Below are 21913 nucleotides of genomic sequence, written 5' to 3'. Positions count from 1 at the left end.
TGATCCTTGTTGTTAATGAGACTGTCACTCTTCAGGGTATCAAGCCCCAGAAGGCTTGTTGCTAGGCAAAGGAACAAATTAGCTTTGTCACGTTGTTCCACGGATGAGTCTGAAGATCTGAGTATAAGCAAGCAGCTGAATTCCAGACGTGTTTTAATATCTACTTCATTTAAAAACTGGTATTTAGAATGAATTAAACCCTTAACTCATGTTATGTCCTACTATTGGTTTTTGTTTATTGTAGCACTGTCTCCAAAGACTTGCATTAAAATCCTTTTTAGTAAAATAACGTTTGTAAAATCTGGTTTTCTAGCTTTCATTTATATTAAATTTTACATAGTAAGTTTACTATAGACATTATTATGCCATAATCTTTAACAGCATATGGGTATTCATTGTCTTGCATAAATATATATGTATCATCCTACCCTGAAATGGCCTTCAGACTTGCAATAATATTGTGGTATCAAAACATCATCTCCATGGAATGAGCACTTTACAGTAAACTAGGAGTCTCCACAAACGCGACATCAAGTTGTGTTGCACACAGCATAATAATATGATCTGCCTAGGCTTGTCTTGACACAGTCATGATGAGACTGCTGTAATTTCTATTCTAGTGAATGGTGAACTTAGATGATTTTTTTTAAGAAAAACAAACCATGTAAAGTAGCTACTGTACAAATTTCACTGGTTTACTGTTTTGAGTTTAGGTAATTTGACGGTTTATTGCTGATAGCTGAAAAAGTGGCCATCTGTGGGGCAGCGAAAATGTTTAATCAATCAATAATCTATCTGGATATGTGCATACACACCGCATATGTGTGGGCACACACCACATGTGCCTGCATGCTGCTTTGACATGACTGCACAATTTAACTCTTTCAATCCATTCAACAAAAAAAGACCCAAGGTGAAATCCTGACCACACTGAAATCAATTGCCAGTGAATTTAGTGGGGCCAGGATTTCACCCCCAGCATTTTGGCCCTCCGGCCTCTTCAAGGGAAGAATAAAACCAAAATAGCAGCTTAAATAAGAACTCAAAAAGGAGGTTTAATGGGGTCAGTTCACAGTGATTCCAGCTGACTTGTCCCCATTTTATCATCCTGCATTGGACAACCTTTATCGGAAATGCTTTCTTCCTTTACAAAAAAGTCAAAATGTGGATGACACTTTAGTACAGGCTGAATTTTCTGGAACCAAGCCACATTTATTCTCTTGCCAGTGTGGGCAATGACCACTCAAGTACTTGCTCTAGCATGTCTAATTCTACATAAAGAGACAATAAATTGCCTGGGCAGGTAGACAGTTCAATTAAATACAGAACGAACAGCAATATTGTTGAAATCTTAATGAAGAAAATTCTGTCCTTGAAGATAACTAAACTGGGCCTAGAAGTGTGAGCAGGGTGAATGATGTTAATTCTGACATCTCTAGGCAATTTCATGAAGATTTCTTTAATGTTTATATCATTTAGGTTTATGAAGATTCAACTTGTTTAGTCATGCAGCTAAGGAGGAAATAGTCTACAATTTTCAGGTATCTAAAAGGGTGTCATCAGGAGGAGGGAGAAAACTTGTTCACCTTAGCCTCTAAGGATAGAACAAGAAGAAATGGGCTTAAACTGCAGCAAGGGAGGTTTAGGTTGGACATTAGGAAAAAGTTCCTAACTGTCAGGGTGATTAAACACTGGAATAAATTGCCTAGCGAGGTAGTGGAATCTCCATCTCTGGAGATATTTAAGAGTAGTTTAGATAAATGTCTATCAGGGATGGTCTAGACAGTATTTGGTCCTGCCATGAGGACTCGATGACCTCTCGAGGTCCCTTCCAGTCCTAGAATCTATGAACTGGGATAATAGCTCTGCTTATTTATTCGCAGGGGGAGGGAGACGATGTATACACAAGTGCATGTATAAGAGACTATATTTGTATTTTCACATTTCAAGGAGTGTTTTCCAGAGCCATTTGGCTTACACCTAGCTTTTTGTGTTTGCTTTGTTCAGTGGCATCAAGTAATTTTGAACACAATATTACTGCTGAAGCAAGGATCTGATGCTTGACAGTCATACTTGTGACATGTTTCTATGCTACGATGTCCATTTTTAATGAACTAAACGAAATTAGGGGCAGGATATTTTAGCATCATTTTGCTGCATGAAGCAGTAGGAATAGCACATCTGAAAAGAGGATGCTAGGAAAATGTAGTCCTTTTTTTACATTATTTCTGGGTTCAAGGATAGACTGCTGGGTTGACGTAAAAGAAAAAGTTACTGTCCAAATAAACAGAGATGGGGTGGAGAACTTGTTTTGATATTGCCTTGGTCTCTTAAAGGTACAGTAAAAAAATTGACATTGGCAAAAGCAGATGTGACATAAGATTCTCTGTGGGTGGAGGGCAAGGAATGGTTTGGCAACTGCTAAAGAAATAACTCTTCTTAAAAGCAAAGGTTTTTTCCATCTAACAACTTTTTTTTTTTTTTTTAAGAAAAAGATTTCCAGTAATTAGGAACCCAGACTCTATCATGCTGCTCTGTCAACCAATTCAGCCATGAGTATTTTCCAGTAAATAGCAAGGAAAGAAAATTCCACTGACACCATATTTTTCTGTGCTATAGGTTATTTTAAAAACCCAAATAGTTCATACATTTGAATGTGCTCAGTTATACACTGTCTTCCGGCTAGGAAATGACTCTTCAGAAATAAAGTTCTGTACCACCATTAGTCTACTCTACCCCCAGTGTGTAAAGAACAAGGGCAAATTCTCAGCTGGTGTAAACACAACTCCCTTGAAGTCAATGGAGCTATAACATATTACACAGCTGAGCATCTGCCTCTCTCCCTGCAATGTGGAATTAAATTCGATTGCCCTGGTTTGACGCCACAGCATCTATATTCACTGGCAGCTGTTATATGTAGTGTTTATCAAAATGTGGGCATGTGGTGCCATAGCAGGTAGAAAAAAAGTAAAATCCCAGGAAACCTATTTCACCACGATGCTGCCACAGTGAGAATATTGAGGAGGGACAGAAAATGATGCATGTGTTGTCCATCTCTTGTGCATGTTAGAAGACCCAGTGGGTGTGGCATTTTGAAAAGAAGGACTGATCAGTGTGAATCTCTTCCTCCAGAAGCGAGGTGAGTAACTTAGAGCTGCCTAAGGCAGCAATGAAAGGCTTATTTTTCCACCACCAAATGCAGCTTTAGCGGTGGTGCTAGGAGATCCTCTAGTTTTTGGTGGATGGATGATGATGATGCATTTGTAAGTAATCTATTCACCTTCAAGTTAGGGATCAAGACAGTGCCCCAGTACTTATTATGGATTATGCATTTCACATTTGACTTCTTTCTCTGTTACAAGTCTCTTCCTATGAGGCTTGCTCTGTTTTCCATTCATTGTTCACATACCAGATTTAAGCTGATCCAGTCTCCTGAGTTGTTCCACTAGTGCGACACAGTGATATGTTGCACCAGATAACCGTGCAACATCAGGGCTGCCCAGAAGAATCAGGGGGTCGGGGGCAATGCAATTTCAGGGGCCCCTTCCATTAAAAAAAAGTTGCAATACTATAGAATACTATATTCTCGTGGGCCTGGGGCAAATTGCCCCACTTGCCCCTCCCCGCCCCCGGGCAGCCCTGGTGCAGCATCAGGGTTTCATACTCTGCTGTGAAGGGACATTACTTTGAGTGGTGGGAGGAATAGCCTTCAAACACCTGTTTAGTACTGCCATGAACTGTATTCGTTAGCCATCTTGACCTCCATCTTCCCAATATATTAATAAATGTAAGTAGTCTCTGATGAGCCTGGGGAGCTGGGCAAAGAATCTGCACCATGCTGCTGGTTTTACTGTATGTACTATTTTTATGCATGCCTAAGACGATATTATTTGTTGCTTTGTACTCTTTGCTTAATGGATATATCTCATGCCAAAGTTATTTGCCATAGTTGCATGCATTCAGCTGTGTGTTGGACTTGAGTGTACAGAATTAAATGTTACTTTTTCCTTATTTAATACTACTCTTATTGCACAACCCCCACTGACTGCTGTCTCACATGAACAATTTGGCTAGAATTACTGGCGTACCACATTGTTGATAGGCTGCCCTGCCCTGTTTGGTGCCCTATTTACAATTGTGGGCTGCATCCAGTGCTACCTCTATGGCCCTGAGGATGTCACATGGGCCGCAGCTCTGTGCTGATCAGGCAGAAAGCAGCCCGTGGGATGCAGGTTGAGAACCACTGATCTAAACCATAAGAATGGCCATACTGGGTCAGACCAAAGGTCCATCTAGCCCAGTATCCTGGCTTCCAACAGTGGTCAATGCCAAGTGCCCCAGAGGGAATGAACAGAACAAGTAATCATCAAGTCATCCATCCCCTGCTGCCCATTCCCAGCTTCTGGCAAACAAAGGCTAGGGACACCATCCCTGCCCATCCCGGCTAATAGCCATTGATGGACCTATCCTCCATGAATTTATCTAGTTCTTTTTTGAACCCTGTTATAATCTTGGTCTTCACAACATCCTCTGGCAAGGAGTTCCACAGGTTGACTGTGTGTTGTGTGAAGAAATACTTCCTTTTGTTTTAAACCTGGTGCCTATTAATTTTATTTGGTGACTCTTAGTTCTTCTGTTATGAGAAGTAGTAAACAACACTTCTTTATTTACTTTCTCCACACCATTCATGATTTTATAGACCTCGATCATATCCCCCCTTAGTCGTCTCTTTTCCAAGCTGAAAAGTTTCAATCTTATTAATCTCTCCTCATACAGTAGCCATCCCATACCCCTAATCATTTTTGTTACCCATTTCTGAACCTTTGCCATGTGTCCAAAGTGGGCATCTTCCACACCACCTGTTGGATTCACAGGTGGCCTTTAGTCATAATACTACATACCTGTGATTCCCAAACTGTTTGTATTGATGACCTCTTTCACACAGCAAGCCTCTGCGAGTGACCCCGTGCCTGGCAGGGCTGACACTTGGAGCCCTGCCAGGGATGGGGCTAACAGCTTGCGACCCCCAGGTAATAACCTGTGACCCCCAGTTTGAAGATCCCAGTTTATATACTGTAATGTTTAGTGTAGACAGCACCACCACCAGTAGATGGTGCTATATCCTTATCTTAATGTTAAGTAGTTGATCTGACCTGGGGTTTAGTCACAAGTTCAGTCCTGCCTGTGTGTACTGGAGTTGGCACTTGGGCTATTCAGATAAATCCCTGTGATTCCATAAGCAAGTATTACAGTACTTTGGGCCACTTCCTAGACTCATAGACTTTAAGATCAGAAGGAACCATTGTGATCATCTAGTCTGACCTCCTGCACATCACAGGCCACAGATCTTCACCCACCCACTCCTGTAATAGACCCATAACCTCTGGCTGTGTTACTGAAGTTTTCAAAACATGATTTAAAGACTTCAAGTTACAGATAATCCACCATTTACTCTGCTTTAAACCAGCAAGTGACCTGTGTCCCACATTGCAGAGGAAGGCAAAAAACCCCACCCCAGGATCTGTGTCAATCTGACCTGGAGGGGCAGAATTCTTTCCCAACCACAAATATGGTGATCAGTTAGACCCTGAGCATGTGGGCAAGACCCATCAGCCGGACACCTGGGAAAGAATTCTCTTGTAATAACTCATCCCTCCCCACCTTGTGTCCTCTCGCGGCCATTGGGAATACTTGCTCCTAGCAGTCACAAACTGCCTATAATGTCATGTGGCTCATCTCATCATACCATCCCCTCCATAATCTTATGAAGCTCAGTTTTAAAACAAGTTGGGTTTTTTACCCCCACTAATTTTTGTGGAAGGCTGTTCCAGAGCTTCATTCTTCTGATGGTTAGAAACCTTTGTCTAATTTCAAGCCTAAATTTGGTGGTGGCCAGTTTATACCTACTTGTTCTTGTGTCAACACTGGTGTTTAACGTAAATAACTCTCCTTGTTTTCTTCTTTATATGGCTATTGAACCTTCTACTATTGGTTTTAATGTCCTTTGCAAGGTCCAAGTCCACTGGCTTTTGCCAGTTGTCACTTTTTCCTATACTTTGACCTCTGTGAGGTAGCTTTCCTTGCTGATCTTTCCCATTTTTTATTCCTTATAGGCTTTCTGCTTTTTCTTAATAACCTGCTTGAGATGTTTGGTCTGTGACTTTTCCCTATGAATTTTTCCCCTTGCTTGGGATGCAGGCTTCAGATAGCTTCTGCAACTTTGATTTAAAGTAATTCCAAACCTCCTCCACATAGTGCATTGCATCAGCTGAGGATCTGACCCTTTATTTGTATTTTTGGGGTATAAAAACATGAGGTCCTTGGAGAAGACTAGCCACAAATGGTTTGGGGTCCTTCCCTTCTTTACCAGCTGAGCATCTAAACAAATACAAATAGGGCTCTATCAAATTCATGGTCCATTTTGGTCAATTTCACAGTCATAGGATTTTAAAAATCATAAATGTCATGATTTCAGATATTTAAATCTGAAATTTCACTGTGTTGTAACTGTAGGGGTCCTGAACCAAAAGGAGGTCAAGGGGGGTCACAAGATTATTGTAAGGAGGTCACAGTATTGCCATCCTTACTTCCGTGCTGCTGCCTTCAGAGCTGGGCCCTTGGCTTGCTGCCACTGCTCTCCAGTGAGCCAGCTCTGAAGGCAGCGCAGAAGTAAGGGTAGCAATACCGTGAGCCCCATACAATAACTGTGTGACATGCCCCAGCCTCCTTTTGGGTTGGGACCCCCAGTTTGAGAAACACTTGTCTCTCTCGTGAACTCTGTATAGTATAGGGTAAAAGCACACAAATGACCAGATTTAACAGAGGGAGACCAGATTTCACTATCCGTGATGCGTTTTTCACAGTCGGGAAATTGATAGGGCCCGAAATATACATTTTTTTAATTTTTTTTTTTAATTTCTTCCGGTGACTCACATTTCAGTGAAAGATGGTCTGTAATTATGTTCTCCCTTGGCTTTCACGGTGTTCTCATACTATTTTGCCCACCTCTTTTAAATGTTTATTTTAAGCCGATGACTATGGGAAGCAATTTTTAAATTCATTACAGTGTTGTCTCTTACAATGTGTCCATAAGAGAATAATTTATGGTATTTTCCTAGGATTGAAATTATAGGGCATCTTCAAAGTGTAGCTGAAGGAAACTAGCTGATGCCAGAGGTATTGTATGCGCCCTCTTGTATTTGCCTAAAAGGTGCCATTGTTGGAGTGAGGCTCTTATTCTCTAAGTTTAACCTCTGATCACTGGCAGGCATTGCTGCCTTTGTTTCCACAGGCAATTTAAATTAAAAGCAAACAAACACAAATTCTGTGAGCAGCTGAGAAACCTGGCTTCCTACCAGACTCTCCCAGAAAGTTAGTTTAATTTGAATAAAATAAGCATATGCCTTATTTTCTGCAGTGAAAAAGCATTCTAACCCAAAAGCAGAAGGATAAAGGAATTAGCCTCCTTCTGTTCTTTCTGTGCACAAAGTACAGCAGGTTGTGCCTGAATTGTTCCCAGCTAAAAAGATCAAAATGGCTCTGATGTCTGCAGGTGTGAAGTAACAGCAAATGGGCTCCTGGCCCACGTCTGCCAGTAGGTTTTGTGGAGCTACATGGTGTTCAGGACCCTCCACAGATGAATGCATTTTAATAATACTGACGCTGCCAGGATGTGTGCATGTGAATGCAGTGCCCAAATAACTGCAATGGGTCTATGAAGAGCTGAATGCATAATTCATAGCTTAATAGAAATACAGACTCAGTTTCTATTTGTGGAATGTTTGAAGAGTGATTTTTTTTAATTGAATAATTTTGAACAAATCCAAGATCTCATGTGAGCTCTGTGTCTGTTTAGAATTTGATCTGCTATGTGATTGGAATTGGTCAGAAACCATAAATCACATGGTATCATTTCTGCGCCCTGAGTGAATTAAACGTAACTTGTTTTTATAATTGGGTTACTGGTGTGAATGAGCAAGGAAAGTAATTTTAAATTAACTTTCTAGAATTATCTGTGTGCAGGAGAGCTTAAATTCACATTTTAAGAGCATTTGTAACTCAGCTATGTGAGTGATGACAGCAGGTAACGTGGGTGAAGGGAATTCATGTTCAAATCCCAACGAATTTTAGTGGGAAAACTAATCCATTATTTGCCCAGCTCTATGCCTAATGCATCCACTGGCCATGTTCATGCAAAGACTGTGTGGAGGCTGGAAATGGCGCTTTAGAAAGCTTCAATGACTTAACTAAGATAAAAATCCAGCTTTATATTTGTGAGAGACCTCAAATAAAAAAAAAAATTCCGGCAAATCATATAAGTACATCCCAGAAACAAGTGAAAATAAATGTGATTTTGAGGGCTTAATGGTAACTCACTATGGAGTACCATGATTCCATGACTGCAAAGCCTTGGGTTTGACAGGGACTAGTCAACATACGAAAGTTGAACCAGTTTGTTAAATTAGCATTAAATCTATCTAGTTAAATCTTGTGTAGAGACGTGTAAGTCTACTTAAATCTGATTTTGTATTGATGACTTAAAAGTATTTACATAAGTCTTAAACTGGATCAGTTTAAATCAATTTAAAAACCGACTTTTAAACACTTGTGCCTTTAATTGCAGCAGCTCCCTACAAAACTGGCTATGTGTTTCAGACGAAAACATAGGAAAGTTATTCAATTAAAAAAATCAAAGTTAGCCTAAGTTAAATTTGCCCTAAACTGAATGAAACCCTGATGGAAAGATTGTTTTGAGGTTCCAATGAATGTGATTCAGTTCTTATTTTTTCATGGAAAATATAACTTGTGAAGTGTCCACTGTTGTGCTACTGCTGTAGTTTCTTGTTCATATACATTCTGACTTGGGTGAACCAGGTTTCGTTATGATGCATTGGTGAGGGGACAGAGCTTTTTTCTTTTTGCCGTGAACAACAATCAGAACAAGTTTATCTACCAAAACCCTCTTAGCTTATATGTCTCTGTTTTGTTCATGATGCAAGAATCTGTCAGTGGCAACATGAGATAATTGATGCTAATGCAAAGGAATGCTCTGCTCATGAAGCTCCAGACTGTGTGTTCTCTGTATGGCCTCTCAAGGTTCAGAGAATTAGCATAATAAGAGACTCCCAACTTATGAAAACATGAGTTTCCATTTAAGGTCTAATTATCTAACAAAGGATTTTCTGGAGCAAAATCAGACAGTACTGGATCTTTCTGCGGTAGGTGTAGGCTGGTTAATCTGTTTTATCTACTCTTCTTTCTTTCTTTAAGTTAATGCTCCATGTAAGATACCAAATTGATAACGCTTTCTCCACAACATGATGGGAAGGCCAACTAGAGTACAAACTTCCCCATGCCACTCAGCCTGTGTGTACAAACTAAACTCTGTCAGGATTGGGAGAAGAGAGTTCAGGTTATTCAGTCTTTGGCCTCTCTGGATGGGGACTATAAACAAAGATTCCAATTAGTGTGGCGATGGTTCTTGTGACTTGGATGCAGGTCCGCTAGGAACTGAACTGAGGCCAGCTGCCCATTTCACACAGGTCATCAAACTAGCAGCTTGGCCCTGGTTCAGATCAATGTCTGTTGTCAGTACACTTTCCTTATTTTAGGGGGAACCCATCTTACCCTTAGAAGCTACGTGGCTGACATGATGTATTAGAACACTGACAGTATCTTCTAATTTTTTTTCTTTGCAGCTAAACTTAGAAATGACCGAATAGTATGGCTGATGCCAGGGATGTTTTCATTTATCAGTCTGCTGGAAAATACATAGGCCTAAATTAATTCCTCATTGTCCAGCTTCTGCCTGTTTAGCCCCAGGGGACAACTCTTAAGATCTGAAGCTACAGGAAGGGAGATTGCCATGGCAGTGTGTGGCAGGTTCAGAAAAGGACAACTAAAATGATTAGGGGTTTGGAGAGGGTCCCATATGAGGAAAGATTAAAGAGGCTAGGCCTCTTCAGCTTGGAAAAGAGGAGACTAAGGGGAGATATGATAGAGGTATATAAAATCATGAGTGATGTGGAGAAAGTTAGACAAGGAAAATTATTTACTTATTCCTATAATACAAGAACTAGGGATCACCAAATGAAATTAATATGTAGCAGGTTTAAAACAAATAAAAGAAAGTTCTTCTTCACACAGCGCACAGTCAACTTGTGGAACTCCTTACAGGAGGTTGTGAAGGCTGGGACTATAACAATGTTTAAAAGGGAACTGGATAAATTCATGGTGGCTAAGTCCATAAATGGCTATTAGCCAGGAAGGGTAAAGAATGGTGTCCCTAGCCTCTGTTCATCAGAGGATGGAGATGGATGGCAGGAAAGAGATCACTTGATCACTCCCTCTGGGGCACCTGGCATTGGCCACTGTCGGTAGACAGATACTGGGCTAGATGGACCTTTGGTCTGACCTGGTACGGCCGTTCTTATGTTCCATATCATTTCCTCCTTCTGAGGCGTTCACAGAGAAAGCTAGGACGGGTTGGCCAGTTCTGTCCAAGGATGAGTAGTGGCCAACATGAGTACAGGATGTCCTGATTCAACAACTCTTATGGGGAGGTTGCTCTGGAGTCCTGCCTGGAACTCACAATTGTTCTTCCCCCACTAGGAAGCCCCAAAGGATGATCTGCTGTGGTAGAGATGTGCCGTTTACACCACCTCTGTTCCTACTGGGGTAAATTTAGCCCAGTGACTTTTTTTGCCAATGCAGTTTTTAGTTAATAAGGATACCACAAGCAATAGAGTTTCCATCCAGAGCCCATCTCTTGACTCAATAGGAGTACCTTGGAAATGTCATACCGTCTAGAAGAAGCTTCATACAATCCATAATATCCTCTACAGGATGTCCCATTTTTGTTTATAAAACAGTGGAAAATAATGAAACAAAAATAGACAGACTCTCTCTGCTAACCTTTTATCAATGTAATAAAACAATCCTCACTAGCTTGTTAATCGAGATAGTTTTGCTCTGCCCTTCTCAGACATGCCAACCTAGACTCTTTAATAATGCAAAAGGCAAGTATGTTTAAAATTATTTTTTTTCAGCAGTTGGTTGGTTAGAGACACAATGCTTGGCGCAGCATTAATGGTCACAAGAGCAATAAAAAAGCTCTTCCAGCTTTCTTCCTGAGAGCAGTAAAACTTGAGCAACCAGCGTTGTTACACTTCTTTTATCCTTACATTTTAGTAATTGGAGAGTCAGTCTCTCTCTCTCTCTCTCTCTCTCTCTCTCTCTCTCTCTGTCAAGGTATTATTCCCACTTTGAACTTTAGCGTCCAGAAAGTGTGGACCTGCATGTACCCTTCTAAGCTTAATTCCTAGCTTATATCTGATAGCGCTGCCACCAACCAGAAATTCCAGTGTCTGGTACACTCCCTGTCCCCTCAAAATCTTCCCTGGGGGACCCAAGACCCAACCCCCTTGGGTCTTAAAACCAAGGGAAATAAACCATTCCCCCTCCTTTCCTTCTCCCAGACTTGCCCTGCCCGGGTTACCCTGAGAGATACACTCATCCAAACTCCTTGGATCCTAAAACAGAGAGGAATTAACCTTCCCCCCACCTCCTTTCCCCACATCAATCCCCTGGTGAGTTCAGACCCAATCCCCTTGGGTTTTAAACAAGGAAAAAATTCAATCAAGTACTTAAAAAGAAAGCTTTTAATTAAAGAAAGAAAAAGTAAAAATTATCTCTGTAAAATCAAGATGGAAAATGTTTACAGGGTCTTCAGCTATACATAGACTAGAGGGACTCCCTCCCCCCTAGCCTAAGTTACAAGTTACAGCAAACAGAGGTAAAATATCCTTCCAGCAAAATACACATTTGCAAATAAAGAAAACAAACAAAAGACTAATCCGCCTTCTAGCTAGTACTTACTATTTTAAACATGAAAGACTGTTTTAGAAAAATTGGAGAAACCTGGTTGCACGTCTGGCCCCTCTTAGTCCCAAGAGAGACCAACGAACAACACAAACAGCACAAACAAAGACTTCCCTCCACCAAGATTTGAAAGTATCTTGTCCCCCGATTGGTCCTTTGATCAGCTGTCAGCCAGGTTCACTGAGCTTGTTAACCCTTTACAGGTAAAAGAGACATTAACCTTTCTTTTGCAGCTTTCTTCCTGAGAGCAGTAAAACTGAGCAACCAGCATTGTTACACTTCTTTTATCCTTACATTTTAGTAATTGGAGAGTCAGTGTCTGTCTCTCTTTCTCTTATTTGTGAATAAAATGGTTGGGGCTGAATTCAGAACCACTGTAAGCAGCCCAGCACATATGAAGGGCTGTGGGATCAATTTGTCACTGATGTCATTTCACTCTTGGGGTGTAAGCGGAGAACATAGGCTACCTTCCCGTGACTTGCCCCAATGTATTATTTAATGGGTGTGCAAATTTCTTCCATCTATCGTCTGAGAGCATCTGCTAGCAGGAAACACAGCTACCAGGAACCCTCCTAAGAAGGCCTGCTTTACCCCTCAGATATAATTTTATGCTAATGACTCATCTTTGCATATGGCCCATTGATTCTCCACTGAGGCTGGCATGTGAAGGAAGAATGTTTTTGTTTTATTGCAAAAAACAAGGGGAGACAAATTGGCAGCGAATAATGTAGGCCATAGTGACAATGTACAGTCAACTGGAGAGGATCAGAAGAATGTGGTACACCATTAACTTTGTTTACATTATTGACATGTATTATAAATTGTCCTGTGACCAGGCAAAGTTCTTACCCCGCTCCGGCAGAGAGAGTGCACACTGTGCGGTAGGCTCCAAAATGTATCCCCTTTCTTATGGTACATTTACTGATAACTGACCTAACAAAACATCAAGCTCAGCCCAAGCTTTCTTCCCCTGGGCTAGGCATGATTTCTCTATCCTAATTCCCAGTTTCCTCTCCCTGGAGCCACTCCCACTTCCCATAATCCAGTCTGGAGAGAACTAGCCATACCTGCCTGAGAGAGCCAGCAGGAATCAGTGTTTCCATGCAGACAGAATTCCAACACATGTGAATGATGGGAGTCAACATAAGCCCCTGCCACCTATTATCTTCCTTTAATTGACAGTTCCTAATTATTTTATGAAGCAGTGAATGGCATTTATTTGAGTGTTGTGGATTTGACAGACTCCCAAGTTAATTGGTTGAGGGTCAGTTTGTGCTTTACAAGACCTAATCTCACTGTAGTTGTGTACTGAGTGTAAAAAAATGGAGAGAGAGCCAAAGCCAGTCCACAGGTGAAGAAAGTGTGCATGGTTATGTATTGCTTTATACAGGCACCTGGCATTTTCCAAACTCTCATTTCACAATAGCAAATTTTGCACCTAATTTTAAAGGGCATCGATTTTAAACAAACTGCCTGATGCTAAAACAATGTGGCTTATTACCACGCTCAATTCAACAGGATATTAATGTTCAGCAAATCAAGACTACTTAAATGATACCTCACAAGGCATACTTTGTACAAAACACCTCATAATCACATCACAATGGTGAATATGGGGGTTCCAGGGTGCTGTTTGGAGGTAGTGTCACAATGGTATCTAGTGGTTTGAGGTCTGTCTTTTCAAATACGCTGTGCATCTAAAAGTGCCCAATTAATTTTCAACAAGACAGTTCATTGGCTTTGGGAGGCTAAACTACTACTCCTGTATTTTAGATCCGCTTTAGCCTGCTCTATTCTGAACCATTTTACTGCAAGTTCATTTATTTCTACTTAGATCACAATTAGCGACAGCTGAACATCAAATATTTGAGTCCTTCTACAAAAATCCTTGGTCTAGAAATCAGGTAGAAGCTTCCTGAAAACAAGCCCTTACTAGATTTCCTGTGAGTCCTAGCGTCTCATTGGTTAAAAATGTACTGGTTTTTTTGCTGTGGTAGTTTGGTATTTCTGCTTCAGTTACTTCACCCATCTCTACCTGGCTTTAAATGCTTTCATGAGAATCTGAACACTCTTTATAAAAAAGATAATGTATTCTAAATCTATAAGCTTCCATTTGAGACTGGTTACTAATTAACTTCATGAATGGAACAAAATAAACTCTATAGAAACATCCAAAGAAGGAACAGAAACTTCTACTTCATTTATCTTGTGATACTTAAAGGAAGCTTCCATTTGGAGATAAATAACACACTTATTTCTAGATTTCTAAAATATATTATCAGACAGAAAGCACATATCTGTGAGGATACTCTGTAGTTCATCAGCCGATAAAGCCTTTTTCAAAGGGCCTCTCAAGAAGCTGTTAAAGATAGTCATAAGGTGACAGGTAGAGTGTGTCAGGCAGAAAACAATGAACAGGATAAGTGCCAATATGGCAAAAGGTTAATAGCAGAGTACTCTGATGTTCCAAGCTAGAGCCAATGTTCAACATATGCGTTAATGATCTACAAAAGAAAGGTGAACAGTGAGGTAGCAAAACATGAGGATGACACAGTTACCTGAGTTCCTCTGAAGTCTCTTTCAGCCGTCTGTAGTGTTGGCTAATCTAACAATGAAAGGGGTGCATGACGGCAGCAGAAGTTCACTGTTGACAAATGCAAAATATTGCACAGTGGAAGGAATAACTTGACCTGCACATAAATGCTGCGACTTCTAACTCAACTGTAACTATGACTGGAAAAGACATGAATGTCCCTGTGATCACTTAAATGAACACAAACCCTCTGTTTAACGCGCAACTGCAGTCAGAAGAGCAAACAAAATGTTAGGCTGCATAAAGAATGGGATGGGAAATAATACTAAAAATATTATGCCTCCCTTGGAACTCGGTGTTGATTCTAGTTGTAAAAGGACACAGTAGGAATAGGGATGAGAGGAGGAGCCCCGAGGCAAGCCATGTGGCATGGAAAGAGTTGCATATGAAAAAATATTGAAAATCTTTTGAGAGTTTTTAGTTAACAGAGGAGATGAATAAGAGGGGACGTGGTGGAGGGATTGAAAATAATGAATGGTCTGGAGAAGGTACATCTTGCAGTTCTCTTGACCCTGTCTCACAATAAGAGAACAAAGAGAGATTCAATTCTGTGAGGCAGAACATGGTGGACAAACTTAAAAGGCCCTCTCCGCTTCAGTAACAGCTCTTTCACTTATAATGTCGCTCTGTCGGGAGGCATTATTCAAGTGGTAAAATACTCTTCTTTCCCAGCCTATCAGTGGCTAAACTTACCGTAGAAAAGCAAACAGCACTATTGTAGTGTAACTTTAGCGCCCTCGTGGCCAAGATAGACTCTGCTTTGCAGGCAGCTCTGGCCAAGAGACAGCGCGCGCAGGAATGCAGCAGGAGAAATCCCTTCCACCCCAGAGGCACCTGTTCCAACCCCTCCCAGAGTGAACACACCCACCCCCAGGAAAAGTACAATGGATATAACAAAAGGAAATATTTATTTACAGAGGGATGAGAGGAGAAATACAACAAGGGGAAATATAAGGGAAGCTGTAAAACAGGGCTACATCCAAACCAAAACCCCACGGGCCCAGTGGTAGCACAGTCTGCAAGGGCAGACATTGAGCAGTGTGTCTGCGCACAGAGTTCAGGAGTCCTGAGCAAAGTCCCAGTCCAGTGGTGAATCTTGGGTGCTCCTGGTCATCTTCGGCGCCAGTGAACTCTCCCCAGCAAACCCCTCCGGTGCCCTCTTCTGCTGCCCTCTGCAAAGCCCCACAGAGCGACCACCTTCCCACTTAACTAGCTATAACCTCCCTCCTTGTTCCCAATGCAGAGTCACAAGCCCAGTACTCACAACCCCACGCAGCTCTGGGCAGATGTGATACTGGGTCCAGCTCCGGCCTGTCCTTCTCGGGCGATTCCCCCTGGCACAGGGCTCCTCCTGGCTCCTGTCCTGGGCTGTCCCCGATCGGGCCTGTGCTCCTCAGGCAGGTTCTCCCTGCTTCCTTCTCCAGGGCCTGCTGGCTCTCCCCTCCCTCCCTGGAGCTCCAGACCTGCCCCCTGGAGTTTCCCTCCATTTTTTTTACTCTCCCCCTCCCCACAGGAAAAAGATTTAAAGGGGTCATGCTCTCTAGACCCCAAAGGGGTTACAGTAGATATTACAGGAGATATTTAACAGTCACATACTTGAAAAAGCTGTTTGCCTCCCCAGTTATGCTATTGCTCCACTGTGGAAACAATACAGTATCCTTTACATGAAAGTCTCACTGAGACTGCACGTAATGCATGTTTCTATTTAGTAAGATTTAGGATTGTATGGAACTTGTAATATGCAATTAACTCCTAGTCCTTAAAGTTAAGCATGAGCACTCTCCCATGGGCATAATTCCTTTCACGCCCCTGAGTGAGTAAGTTATATTGACTTAAGCAGTAGTGTAGACAAGCCCAGAGAGTGGCCTGGGGGTAAACTTCTGACCTCATTGAAGTTAATGGCAGTACTCCCATTGATTTCAATAGGGACAGGGTTTCATCCCCTGTGAGCAGGGACTGCTTGCTCCCTAATCCTATTGGCAGGCAATGGACCTGAAAGGAGGAAGAGGAATATGACCTAACCCTATTCCCTTTCATGCCAGTCTATGGAGCGAAAAAGTACTATCCCCTCGGTGTGCACAAGAAGCAGCCCTGGGGACGATTGTCAACAGGGCTGTTCCTGCAACCAGAGATGTCTGAGAAATAGGGCTACTCTAGCAACATACCCCTTTTACCCTGGGAAAACTCTCTGAGTCCAAAGCCAGTAAGAGGAGCTGAAGGAGATGCTATAGCAATCCTACAGCACTAGAGGGTTTCCCTAGACAGGAACACCTAGCAGGATCGAATCACATGACCTCCATGTTCAGTGGATACTGTTATATCTTGGTACATCCCCAGTGCCCAGAGATGGTGGTACTAGCCCACTGAGGGGCCTAAGCAGGAATATTTTGCTCCCCCCCAGCACATAATGATAATTAATAGGGGTCCCCTTGAGCTGCTCGGAGCCCTAAGCAATCGCTTAGTCTGCGTATGTCTAGCACCAACTCTGGGTGGATACAAGACAGGGAGGGTCTGTGAGCTACTACAAAGAACTGTGTCTCAGATGTCTGGCTGCTGGTGGGTCTCGCCCACATGCTCAGGGTCTAACTGATTGCCATGTTTGAGGTCAGAAAACAGTTTTCCCCCAGGTCAGATTGGCAGAGAAAATGAGAGGTTTTTTTGCCTTTCTCTGCAACGTGGTGCGTGGGTCACTTGCTGGCTTGAACTAAAGTAAATGGTGAATTTGCTCTACGAAAAGTCTCTAAATCAAGCTTTGAGGACGTCAGTAACTCTGGCAGAGGTGAGGAGCCTATTGCTGAAGTGAGTAGGCAAGGTGCTGCAGCCTGCGATGTGCAGGAGGTCAGATTAGATGAGCATGATGGGCCCTTCTGGCCTTAAAGTCTGTCGTGGTTTTCAAAATATGTCCTTCATATTAAGAGTTTTAAAAATTATGTTGGCTTTTCATTGGAATGAAGTGCCTTAGTTATGAGTTGTGATGTACAGGATTCAGAGCCAGACACTAAAAATGGCCCTAAATAACTTGTCTATATGTGAAAAACATCAGTGATTTTAAAGTACATCATTAAAGCCAGAAGCAAGTACTGACTTTCCCATTGGGAAGCCGAGGCTCCTCACTTTCCAGTGTCATCAAGCACCCATTTCTGGCCCTGCAGGGGCCAGGACAACAGATTCTAAAATAGTACTATCACTTTTATGTATAGAAAAGCTGTAATTAAATTTTGCCCATATTTAAGCCAGGGCAGTGGGGGAAGAGGGCATTCCACATTTTGCAGAAAAGGGGGAAATCTTACTCTGTCAGACTGATCCAAAAACCATGCCAACTGTCTGAAACTGCTCAGTGGTATAGGTATGTCTGAATAACTTCTCAGGTAAATGAATTAGTGGGCAGAGGGGCAGGTAAGGTGGTCAAAAAAATTTATCACTTGGCTCTGGAATTTATTATGTGGTGCTCACCTATATATAATAGTCCAAAAATATAAAAAGTTTTTATGCATGTGTGTAATATAAAATATACATGTGACATTTATATAAATGTCACATAACTAATAAGACCCGAGGTAACAATTGTGTGTGTATAGACATAAGTAAATGTCCTTACTTACATGGCCAGAGATTTAAATATCCAAGATTTTTTGGGTAATTATTTTATTTTCACTGCAGTTGTGTTATTCTGAATTTATCTGTGTAATGGATAGCAGAGCTTGGGCTGGGCTATCTCGTTCAGACTGCTGTAGTTCAGTCAGCAGGAAGAGCTACCTTTAGGGTATGTCTACACTACGGGATTATTCCGATTTTACAGAAACTGTTTTTTTAAAACAGATTGTATAAAGTCAAGTGCACACGGCCACACTAAGCACATTAATTCGGCAATGTGCGTCCATGTACCGAGGCTACCGTCGATTTCCGGAGCATTGCACTGTGGGTAGCTATCCCGTAGCTATCTCATAGTTCCCACAGTCTCCCCCGCCCATTGGAATTCTGGATTGAGATCCCAGTGCCTGATGGGGCAAAAACAGTGTCGTGGGTGATTCTGGGTAAATGTCGCTCAATTCTTCCATGAAAGCAACGGCAGACAATCATTTCACGCCCTTTTTCCTTGGATTGCCCTGGCAGATGCCATAGCATGGCAACCATGGAGCCTGTTTTGCCTTTTGTCACTGTCACCGTATGTGTACTGGATGCTGCTGACAGGACGCGGTACTGCAGTGCTACAACAGCAGCATTCATTTGCCTTTGCAAGGTAGCAGAGACGGTTACCAGCCCCTATTGCACCGTCTGCCAATTGTAAATTGGCGATGAGCAGTGACGGTATCAGTCATTTTGCACCGTTTGCATTTGGAAATGGCGATGATGGTTATCAATCCTTTTGTACCATCTGCTGCTGTCATGGGTGCTCCTGGCTGGCCTCGCTGAGGTTGGCCGGGGGGTGCATGGACAAAAATGGGAATGACTCCCTGGGTCATTCCCTTCTTTATGTTTTGTCTAAAAATAGAGTCAGTCCTGCCTAGAATATGGGGCAAGTGTACTAGAGAACCAGAGAGCACAGCTGCTCCGGGTCAGAGCCCCAGAGATCCCGCAGAAATGATGAGCTGCATGCCATTCTAGGGGGTGCCCTGCAACAACCCCACCCGTTGCTTCCCTCCTCCCCCACCCCTCCTGGGCTACCGTGGCAGTTATCCCCCCATTTGTGTGATGAAGTAATAAAGATAAAAATGCAGGAATAAGAAACACTGAGCTTTTTAGTGAGATAAAAATGAGGGGGAGGCAGCTCCTCCAGCTGCTATGATAGTCCAGGCAGTACAGAATCTTCTTTAGACATGAAAAGGGGGCTGATGGAGCTCAGCCTCCAGTTGCTATGATGAGACGGTTACCAGCCTTCTGTACCATCTGCTGGGAATGACCGGGAGTCATTCCCATTTTTACCCAGGCCCCCTGGCCGACCTCACCAAGGCCAGCCAGGAGCACTCACGGCTGATGATGCAGAATGGATACCAGTCATTTTGCTACTGTCTGCCACAGGAGAGGGGAGGGGATGCTGGTGTTCAGCGCTGCAGCACCCCGTCTACCAGCAGCATGCAGTAGACATAGGGTGACATTGAAAAAAGGTGAGAAACGATTTTTTCCCTTTTCTTTCGGGGGGGAGGAAGGGTGTAAATTGATGACATATACCCTGAAACACCCGGGAAAAATGTTTTTGACCCTTCAGGCATTGGGAGCTCAGCCAAGAATGCAAATGCTTTTCGGAGACTGCGGGGACTGTGGGATAGCTGGAGTCCTCAGTATCCCCTCCTCCCTCCATGAGCGTCCATTTGATTCTTTGGCTTTCCGTTACGCTTGTCACAGCAGCACTGTGCTGAGTCCCTGCTGTGGACTCTGTCTATCATAGCCTGGAGATTTTTTCAAATGCTTTGTCATTTCTCTTCTGTAACAGAGCTCTGATAGAACAGATTTGTTTCCCCATACAGTGATCAGATCCAGTATCTCCCGTATGGTCCATGTTGGAGCTCTTTTTGGATTTGAGACTGCTTCGCCACTCGTGCTGATCAGAGCTCCACGCTGGGCAAACAGGAAATGAAATTCAAAAGTTCGCGGGGCTTTTCCTGTCTACCTGGCCACTGCATCCAAGTTCAGACTGCCTTCCAGAGCGGTCACAATGGTGCACTGTGGGATACTGCCCAGAGGCCAATACCGTCGAATTGCGGCCACACTAACTCTAATCCGACATGACAATACCGATTTCAGCCCTATTCCCCTCGTCGGGGAGGAGTACAGAAGTCGGTTTAAAGAGCCCTTTATATCGATATAAAGGGCTTTGTTGTATGGACAGGTGCAGGGTTAATTTGGTTTAACGCTGCTAAATTCAGTTTAAACGCGTAGAGTAGACCAGGCCTAAGTGGCCAAAGAGATAAAAGATGCTGTCTGAGTTCACTGAAGTATGTGAACATATATTTTTGTTCCCTTATGGTTTCTATCAGGTATGTTCAATCTTGTGAACATCCATTCTAACATGACCGTTTAAGTTTCATATGTAAGCTGATCTTTATTATTAGAATTAGTATAACAAGCTCCTCATTTTAGAAAATATCAATGCTTAAAACAAATTTACAGGAGTCACTTCCATGATATTGTATTACTGCCCTACACAGAGAAGTAGTGCACTGCAAATTAGAGCGATGAAAGACCAGGTTGTAGCTAACAGCCAAAGAGGAGAAATGGGTTTTGCTATAAAATACAAATATTGAGTATTTTACAACAGCTTCTTGGTTTAAATTCCTAGCAGACATGTTTTGCAAGGCCCTGTGATGAAGGTTAAAGTCACACAGCAATACTGTTTGGAACTCTTGTACAAAATATATTATTTTAAAAGTCTGTGCAACCATCTTAGGAAATGGACGAATTAAAGTCATGTGCCCTGTTATCAGAAGCTGCCAAAATTTTAATTATAAACCCTTTCAGTTCTCTCCAATCAGAAAAACTGTATTGACTTGTGATCGCTCCATGTCTTAACTACCTTCCTTCTAATGAGAGCTTCAGTTTTGCTGCAGTATGGCCTTATTTACTGCAGTATTCAAGGGAAAAAGTTCCACTTCAAAAAAACAAAGTGGATCATTTATAAAGTGAAAAATAAGTTGATTTAAACCCATCCAGAAATTGGAACAGTAGAAGCATTAATTAATCTGCTTCCTGTAGATATCAAACTATAAAGCTTCATAAATAGCCCATCTATTAAAAGAGAAAGAAAATTGAAGGTCAGAAGGAAGTCAGAAATCTCATTTAAATCCAGCCTGTCCTTTAAATTACAATTGTTCCCCACAATATCTTCTTCCATTCAGATAGATGACAAGCTTACTGTATTTATACCTGCTGCTTATATTGGTGCTGTTGACAGTTTATACAATATATGATAAAGTTCTTTAAATGGTATGATTTTAAACAAACTGGCTAATATGTGGGATAGTAAGGGCCCAGTTCTGTGAGCTGCTGAGCTCCCATTTCCTCACAGAAGGAACTCAGCACCTCACAGAATTATGGCTTTGCTCTGAAATTCCCAGTGGCTACCTGTTGAAATTGCATTACCCACTGGGAAAAGCAGGGAGGTTTGTTCTTTTTTTTTTATTTTTTAAACGCTCAGCTTCTGGTATCAGCAACAGCCATAGTGCTGAGCAATTTCTGGAGACAGATGGCCTGTTGAGGTTAGTGGCCCTTGGAGGTCCAGCTGCTTTTCTGACTTTTACATCCTCTGTTTATTATTAACCCTTGGGATCAGGAACTAGCCTTTGGTTTGATTGTTCTTGCCTTTAGGGAACCACTCTACATGTGTGAAGAAATTCTCCTCCATGTGTGGGCCGTCCTTTGCATCATTTTATATTTCCATGTTCTTGAATCTGACACTAGCTCAACCCCCATTCTATCGTCTGTTCTCTCTAAAATGTTCTATAC

General features: G+C 42.2%; 2 protein-coding genes across 3 annotated transcripts in view; one reads left to right on the top strand and one right to left on the bottom strand.

Annotated features, from left to right (window-relative positions):
- The window catches only part of PACS1 (phosphofurin acidic cluster sorting protein 1), a 548517-nt gene that overhangs the window by 152397 nt on the left and 374207 nt on the right, over window positions 1-21913 (bottom strand). The gene's annotated exons all lie outside the window — the stretch shown is intronic.
- Window positions 1-21913, top strand: part of CARD19 (caspase recruitment domain family member 19) — a 150006-nt gene that overhangs the window by 127538 nt on the left and 555 nt on the right. The window lies entirely within an intron of this gene.

This window comes from Chelonoidis abingdonii, chromosome 17 (genome assembly GCF_003597395.2).
Source record: "Chelonoidis abingdonii isolate Lonesome George chromosome 17, CheloAbing_2.0, whole genome shotgun sequence".
In the NCBI taxonomy this organism is placed as follows: Eukaryota; Metazoa; Chordata; order Testudines; family Testudinidae; genus Chelonoidis; species Chelonoidis abingdonii.
This window is presented reverse-complemented; position numbering and strand designations above follow the sequence as displayed.